Below are 6,000 nucleotides of genomic sequence, written 5' to 3'. Positions count from 1 at the left end.
AAGTTGTGATCCACCACCTCATTTATCCAGCAGTTACTCAGTACTCCTACTCAGAGTTATATTTATCATTAGCTACATCAGGCATGCACCCAGGAATGAAACTTTGGATAATGTTATTTGAAAATCAGGTGATCAATTAAAGCAACCAGGAACATTTGCTGTACAGTCCATTGAATCCGAAAATATGTTATGCCACTCATGAGCCTCAGGAACTGGAAGACACTTTTAAATGTCTCCTTCACAAATTACCCCACAGATCATTCTGAAAAGTTTCATTGTGAGATGTTTAACTGAAACATAAAATCTTCAACTCTGCATTTGGAAAACTGCCCAAACCTATTTTAAGAACATGAGAGCATAAGAAAATTCCTGCTGGGTCAGGCCAAAGGCCCATCTAGGCCAGCATCCTGCTCTCACAGGGGTTACCCTGATGCCTTCAAGCCTGACATGGATGCAATAACACTTGTCCTCCTTCCATTCCGCAGCAACTAATATCCAGAGGCCTGCTGCCTCCAACAGTGGAGGTAGAACACAGCCATCATGGCTAGTAGCCTTGATTTCATTTTATGAGATATACACACACACACACACACACACACACACACACACACACACACAACATCAGAATCATTTTTCTAGCCCTATAGATTGCATCAAAACTGCATGGCTGTGGCAGAAGCTGAAAGACGCTTGCACAAGCTAGCACTCATCAAAACATGAAAGCTTTCTGTTGTCATTAAAGTGCTTTAAGTCAGCTTGTAATTTTGTCTGTTGACTTGCAAGGGAAGTTTGATCAGTCATGGTTTTGTAACAAAAAAGAGTCAGGAAAAAGTGGCTGGAAAATGATAGGAAATAGTTAAGTCATTTCAGATAAAATTCCTTCCTTCCTTCCTTCCTTCCTTCCTTCCTTCCTTCCTTCCTTCCTTCCTTTCTTGAGACAGGATTGTATGTATGGCACGGACTTGCAGTTGGGGAAGAGGGGTGTGTTGCAAGGAGATATGGATGTGGAATTAAAGATTTCAAAGTTCAGATGTGAAGTGGTCAGTTCTGTACCTCCTGAACTCATGTATAAATCAGAAAGTACCATAGCTGCTTCTTTACAAGCAGTAGGTATCTCAGTTGAGATTCCTGCATTGCAGGGAGTTGGACTAGATGGCCCTCAGTTCCCTTCCAACTCTACAACTTCATGTTTCCATGATCCCTGTGGAACATACTGTATGTGTCTACTGAGAAATACATCCCACTGCATTATGGGGGGTTTATGCCAGGTAAGTGTGTAACAAGTGGTTATAAGATTGCAGCCTTAGCTATCCACATCAAGCCCGGATTCTACAATCAGCATGCAGGGTATAAAAGGGCAGCAGAGCTGAGGTGCTGTGTCTGCTCAACTGCCCATGTTGATGGACCTCAGGTTGGATGCTTCAGAATCTCTGGGGGACTGTGCTTACTTTGGACTGTACATGTGGACTGACCCTGGACTGAGGACTTGACATACTGACTTGCTGCCAGGTAGGCCAGGGGTTCAGGACACCATTGAGGGCTTTATAGGTCACGACCAGCACTTTGCATTATGTCATGAAACAGACCAGCAGCTATAACCTGTGAGTCACATGCTCTCTATAACAAGCCCTAGTCAACGATGTCTGACTGCAGACCTGTGTCCTTCCAGATGCTGTTAGACTCTAGATCCCATCAGCCACATCCTGTGTGGCCAATAGCCAGGGATTGTGAGTGTTGTAGTCCATTAACATCTGCAAGGTTGCAGGCCCTGGATCTCCCTCTAGACTGGGGACACTTAAGCAAAGGATCCACACAATCACCCACCAAATATGTTATTAATAAACCAATGCAAGAGGAAAAAATATGAAGGCAGTGAATTCTGTGGTGGACTGTGGGGATAAAGAAGATAAATCCTAAGAATAAAAACTACATAGGGAGAAGATAGAAAAAAGTAAAATAAGTGTTAGAAAAAAGATAGATTTGGGTTTTGGGGTGAGGAAAAGTAGCAGTAACAATATATAGCACATCTATTGGAGGAAAGGGGAAAATGGGGAGAAATAAGATAAATACCAAATGGGGAATAAATCAAAAGAATGGTGCATTCAAAGGGGGAAAAATGTGTGGGAAATAAAACTTCCCATCTGTAAAGGAGATATGTGGAGTAAGACAAATCGGTTGTGACTAGCGAATACAGATGTGATGATAACAATGCAAACAAATACTAAGAAGAAATAGATTTAGAGCACAAGTGACCAGTCAAGCATCTTTGGCAGATGGTGGATGGGGTGGCACATCACATATACAAATGTTTTACAGTTATTGTATCCTGCCAGGAGGCTTTGGAGGCATGGCATAAGGCATCAGTAGACCATTTGATTCCTTCCAGGTGTTGTTGGATTCCAATCCCTTTCCTTGGCCCCACCCAGCAAGGTCAGTGGTCAGGTGTAACTGTGGATTGCAGCCCAATATCTGGAGGTCAGAGCGTTAGTTATTCTTGACATACAGAAGGTATATGTCATAGAAGAAGCTTTGACCTTCCTCTTGTTTTCTGTATACAGTCATACCTTGGGTTGAATGTGCTTCGGGTTGAGTGCATTCGAGTGCGCTCTGTGGCAACCTGAAAGTAATGGAGCACGTTACTTCCGGGTTTCACCGCTCACACATGCGCAGACGCTAAAAATGACATCACGCGCATGCACAGAAGTGGCAAAACGCGACCCGCGCACGCGCAGACATGCCATCGCATCTTACGTTGTGTTCAGGATGCGAACGGGGCTCCGGAACGGATCCCATTTGCATCCCGAGGTACCACTGTAGTGGAAACTTTGCACCCACATTTTTTACTTGCAGAATTTTTGTTTCTTCTTCTTCTTCTTCTTCTTCTTCTTCTTCTTCTTCTTCTTCTTCTTCTTCTTCTTCACCTTTCTGTATTGTTGTGCACACGGCAGTTTATGAGCCACAGAAATGACAAAATGCACAACAAAGATCACACATCTCTGTGGCAACCCAACTGAGTGCAAATAAGCAGTAATGAAAAGGGTGAATATAAAAATAAACAACTTAAATTAGTTTAAGTGATTTTTAACAATTCATCTGAAATATAATGCTGCATGGTAAAATCAACTCTCAAAATCAGCAAGTGATCAGAAAATCTCTCCCAGGAATTGCAACAAATCATAATCAATCAAAACAACAGCAGAGTCACAAATACCACGGGCCATGTATGTAAACGATCAGCTGAGCAAGAAAGTCACAAAGCATATCTAATCCACAGGTGGGCAGAGTGCTGCTGAACTCATGTCCAGCTTGTAGGCATCTGGCCAGCCACTGTGAGAGCAGGATTTATTACTTATTTAGTTAGTTATTAAATTTGTCAGTCTCTTTATCTCACCCAGGGCATCTCAAAGCAACTGAATGCTGAATTAGATGAACCATTGGCCTGAACCAGCAGGCCATCCTTATGTCACAAGTACTGTAGTTGACAAGAAAGAAAAAGGTGAATGTTAGGAGATTAAGGACAGAGACAAAAAGGAAGTACTTCTTCACCCGGCATGTGTTTGAATCAGGGTTCTCCAGACTTGGATTTCCAGATGTTTTTGGACTACAATTCCCATCATCCCTGCTACCTTGGGATGATGGGAGTTGTAGTCCAAAAACAGCTGGAGACCCAAGTTTGGGAAACCTTGATTTTAAACTACAGAACTTACTTTCTCAAGCTGGAGTGCTGGCCATCAAAAATGGATTACTTTCAAAATGTTTTATCCAAGTCCATGTAGGATGAGGCTGTGAAGGCTACTTGGGAACTTCTTCATTCAGAACAGAGACTCTGCGGCTGAGCTACAACCCTTCCCCATTCACATTCAGTTCACAAAGGGGTGTGTGGATGTCCAGGGTTAGAAAGAATCCGTTCTGCTTATTGCAACACTGTAAATGCCAGCATATGGTATATAACCTAGCACAGCAAGGGATGTGTGTGTGTTTGTGTGTGGAGAGCAGCGTATGACCAGCCCACTGGCCCTGACAAAACAGATGATGTGGAACTCAGCATCCTTGGGGACAGAAATGTCCAAGCTGGTACCATCGCTCACTCAAGAGGCAGGGAATGAGTGAGCGATGACTTGCCTCTCACCCCTTATTGACAGGAGATAAATCCCAGTCCCTCCAGATTTTTATGGCATGTGTGATTTATGCCATGATGCGCCTTGTTTTCTACGATGCGTACTGCCAGCCCAGCTCCTGGGTTTCTCTTTCTCTCAACATCTCTTTACCTCTCAGTCTTATTCTCCACAATGGCTACCTAAAGGACAAGTTAATAATACCTGAGGGCATCCCAGCCTTAGGTGATTTCTTTGCATTCATTATATTTAGATTTTTAAAATTTAAAATTTTACCATAGCTTCAAACCCAGTTTATAGAGAATGAGACCACACAGAAACTTATAGCAAGAAAAACCACGCTAATTTTTCTCTGTGTGTGTTCAGCATGGTTTACAGTATCGTTACGGTCTTCCACAATTTGGTACCCACTATTCCAGTGAAAGATAAGCAGCAAGGGATATTGTCAGAAGCCAGGCTGACAGGCAGGAATATCCCTGTTCAGCCGTTAAAAAACAAATTAAAGGAAAAGACCAGCTACATCTTCTCAGATGGGATGGTGCAGAGACCCAGAAAAACCAAGCTTACTAATTCTGCACCTTCATATCTTGTCATAGAACTGAACAAACATAGTCCAACAGCTCTTACAGTCTTGGTCCTAACCTTGCTTACTTAAATGGAAATTCAACTTATTTCAATAGGACTTACTTTCAAGTAGTTTTCCCAGTAGTGATGGATAGAAGTGAGAGCTGGACCATAAAGAAGGCTGATCGCCGAAGAATTGATGCTTTTGAATTATGGTGCTGGAGGAGACTCTTGAGAGTCCCATGGACTGCAAGAAGATCAAACCTATCCATTCTTAAGGAAATCAGCCCTGAGTGCTCACTGGAAGGACAGATCGTGAAGCTGAGGCTCCAATACTTTGGCCACCTCATGAGAAGAGAAGACTCCCTGGAAAAGACCCTGATGTTGGGAAAGATGGAGGGCACAAGGAGAAGGGGATGACAGAGGACAAGATGGTTGGATAGTGTTCTCGAAGCTACCAGCATGAGTTTGACCAAACTGCGGGAGGCAGTGGAAGACAGGAGTGCCTGGCGTGCTCTGGTCCATGGGGTCACGAAGAGTCGGACACGACTAAACGACTAAACAACAACATTCCACCCATCCACCCTTAACATGCTGAAACTGGTCCAGTCTGCATAGCCAGTGGTGAGGGGAGTAGTTAATCCAAAACTTATAGCAGACACCAGGTAGGGGAAGGCTGGTTCCTTTGGCATCTATGGTTAGATGCAAGTCCTGATTTGGTTTCTGGAAGCCTTTTCTGAATCAAGGTGTGCTAAAATGCTATTGTACAGCAAAATCGTAAGGAAAATAGATTCATTTTCAGAAGCTGTAAGAGAAAATAGTACAGTTAGTTAAGTATCAAGGCATAAAGCTGTCAGGGTTCAGCTCTGCCATTTCCTAGAACTCTGAAAATTCCATTTGTGGCACCGTACCCAGTAGAACATTAAAGGGCAATGACCTGTAAGTGGACATTTTCTGCTATTGTCCCTGTTGTGTGTGTTTTTTTTAATACCCTTCCATCTGCTGTATGTGGAGCAGCAACCACCAAGTGCTTCAGATGCATCTCTTTTTGCCCAGACTTTATATGATCCATAATATGACACCCTATGTGTTTGGGTCCACTTCATCTCTCACAGGGGGAGTGCTGTCCAGATAATGTAGATTAAAACTCCCAGTATCCCCTGCCATTCACAGTTGCCAGAGCTGATGGGAGCTTGCATCACAAACATCTGGAGGGCACTGTATTGACTACTCCTGTTCCACTGGGCTGCAGCAGCAGAAGCAACAGCAAGCCAGGCGAGAGCTTCACAACCACTGTCAAGGTGCCTGGTTATGTGCACAT

This window comes from Podarcis muralis, chromosome 15 (assembly GCF_964188315.1).
Source record: "Podarcis muralis chromosome 15, rPodMur119.hap1.1, whole genome shotgun sequence".
Taxonomy (NCBI): domain Eukaryota; kingdom Metazoa; phylum Chordata; class Lepidosauria; order Squamata; family Lacertidae; genus Podarcis; species Podarcis muralis.
The sequence above is the reverse complement of the archived record's forward strand: the minus strand, read 5'-3'. Positions refer to the sequence as shown.